The sequence below is a fragment of the Ursus maritimus genome, unplaced genomic scaffold (genome assembly GCF_017311325.1).
Source record: "Ursus maritimus isolate PB19 unplaced genomic scaffold, ASM1731132v1 scaffold_1, whole genome shotgun sequence".
Taxonomy (NCBI): domain Eukaryota; kingdom Metazoa; phylum Chordata; class Mammalia; order Carnivora; family Ursidae; genus Ursus; species Ursus maritimus.
In genome coordinates, this window is record NW_024423343.1 from 79,190,059 (window position 1) to 79,192,956 (window position 2,898).

Genomic DNA, 2,898 nt, shown 5'->3' on the forward strand with positions numbered 1-2,898 from the left:
TTCCAGTATCTTAGAATCATATTACTTTACTATTTCATTTTTAATTCTTTAGCATTTTAGGTATCCCTAAATATTTATATTTGAGCATTTTATATTTATTAAGATTTTAGTTTAGACTGTAGATCTCACTAAATTTTTTGCTGGAATTACATTCAATTTTTTTGGTTAAAATGAATTATTTTCCTACCTCCATTATTAAGACTTTACTGTATACATGACTTTAGTATTTTACAGTTATGTTTCTAATTTCAGTAAAAGGGTGACTACGTAAGATCATTTTACTTATGTAACTTTATTAAGTTTTACTCATATTTGATGGCTAATAAATCATTTTAACAGTGTGGGGTCACAAAAAGATGAAAAGAGATCTATCATACTATTTATTTTCAGTCCCAAACATATACAAATGGATCATCTTTATAACTGTCCATTTACTCTAAACAACATATCATAACAGTATAAAATAAATAATACCAGACTAAATGGGAAGAATTCTTTAGGTTTGTTAGGTAGTTGTCTTAGAGGGGTTTCTAAAGAAGCAGACTCTGAGACTAAGACTGAGTATACTAATTTATTTGCAAGGTTCAGAGGAACAGGCAGGGAAATGGGGAAGGTGATAAGAGAAGGGCAGGCAGCTAATACAGGGTACATTATTAAGCTAGCTAAAACAGAAGCCAACTGAAACTTAGTCTCATGGGGGAAACTGGCAAATAGGGTAAGATATAGGTCTCAGAACAGTTTAAGCCAGGGCCAAGGAAGCCGAAACCTGTCAGTCATTGCTTATGGTCTAATTCCAGTAGCTTCTAGTAGCTCAAAGGCAGTCCTGTGGCTTACATGGAGGTGCTGGCCTTTGGAAGGCTGATGTGCACAAAATGGTAAGGGGCTACAAGGGTGTATGAATAGAGTACCACATTAACTGTTACATTAGCAAAACTATTAGGTACCCCCCAATCACCATAGTAATCTTTTTTTTTTTTTTTTAAATATGGGTTCCATGCTCATGGAGCCCAGTATGGGGCTTGAACTCATGACCCAGAGACTGAGACCTGAGCTGAGATCAAGAGTCTGATGCTTAACCAACTGAGCCACCCAGGCGCCCTAGTAATTCTGACAAAGTAAATTTAGCCCTGAATGTTGCCAAAATTTTGGCAAACCAGTTTTACCTGGAAGCAGAAAGTATGCTAACAATACTTAAGTATTACAAATGATAAGATAGTGTGTAACTTCTCAACTCAAAATGTTAACAAAACAGGAGCCTGGTACTAAGTCACTAGGAAACAAGGAAAAAACTCTTTCAAGAGTTTTTAAAGACCAAGGATTTAACTCTTTCAAGAAATAATCTTCGTTTCCTCCCCGGCTCTTGAAGATTAGCTACTATCATGAATGACACAGTAACTATCTGGACCAGGAAGTTGAGGACCAATAGACCACTTCAGCAGAAACAAATGGTCATTGATGTTCTTCACCCTGGAAAGGCAATAGTACCAGAGAAAAAATTCGGGAAAAACCAGCCAAAATGTACAAGACCACACCAGATGTCATCTTTGTATTTGGATTCAGAACTCATTTTGGTGGTGGCAAGACAAGTGGCTTTGGCATGATTTAGTATTCTTTAGATTATGCAAAGAAAAATGAACCCAAACATTGAGTTGCAAGACACAGCCTGTATGAGAAGAAAAAGATCTCAAGAAAACAGTGAAAGGAACGCAAGAACAGAATGAAGAAAGTCAGGGGGACTGCAAAGCCAATGTTGGTGCTGGCAAAAACTGAACTGGAGACTGAACAACAGAAGAAGTAAAGATTCTGCAGTGACTTTATCTGTGGTGATTGTGCAGGTTTTTCATGAGAGGATTAATAAACCAGGAATTAAAGAAAAAAAATGAAAGAAAGAATCCTTATAGATCCCTATAATGTACCAAACCATAGCAAGGACTAACACCCACCAGAACAAGAGATGTGAAGCATCATCTCAAATAATCAAGAGATATAAAGCATCATCTCAAATAATCAATCTATTTACCTAGTAGCTGGGTACATACCTATTGCAACTTGAAGGCACATGCTCTAAAAGAAATGAACTATGGATTAAAGTCACTTGTAGAGTTCACAAATACTTTCTCAAAGAAATGCTCCCCAACCTAAGTATAATTTTTCTGATTTAATTCCTTCTCATCTTTAAAGTTTTTCTGGATCCTCTCAGTATTTTTCTGACTTGAATCTTGGGGTCTTTTCTTTGGGGTGTGCCATAGCATTTATGTTTCTCAAGGTCAGGTAATAGGTGCCAACTAGGAGAGCTCAGGTCCAGGTCCCAGCTTCACCATAATTCCAAAGCTCCTTTGGTCAATGAAATGCCAAGTCTGATGGATTATTATTTCTGGATCTCGACTCTGTAAACTGGATTAGTGCTTGCAGCCACTGGACAGCTAAAACAGACTAGATGGCTAAGCCTTGGGCCGTGTGGGCCACACAAGGGCACCTTTCGTCACACACTGTGCACTAAGGTGAGTTTATTCAAGAGTAATGATCTCCTGAAAGCTAAACATAGTGAAAAAGCTAAGTGTATGTAAACTATGTATCTGTACCCAAGATTAATATTTGTAGATGGGAAACTGTTTTGTTCATTATTTTTTACAGAGAAAAGAGAAAAAAGGTGGAAAACATGTGTGTGTGTGTGTGTAAGTGAAGAAATGCCATTTCCCTCCTAAACTGTGCAAGGCTATAAATCATACTATTTGGGACAATTATGCCTGCATTTACTTCCTCTGAATTATATTTTCACAACACAGTTGCCAAGCATTGGTCTATTTCTATTGCAGAGAGTAGTGCCTGGAATTTGTCAGGGTACCTCTGCTATTACTTTGTGAGTTGTGTGGTTGTCAGACTTACTTTCAGTATGTA

The 2,898-nt window shown here is 37.1% G+C and overlaps 1 pseudogene; it reads left to right on the plus strand.

Annotated features, from left to right (window-relative positions):
* The first annotated feature begins 618 nt into the window (after positions 1 to 618).
* On the plus strand, positions 619 to 2,597 carry LOC121106101 (annotated as a pseudogene).
* The last annotated feature ends 301 nt before the right edge of the window (positions 2,598 to 2,898 follow it).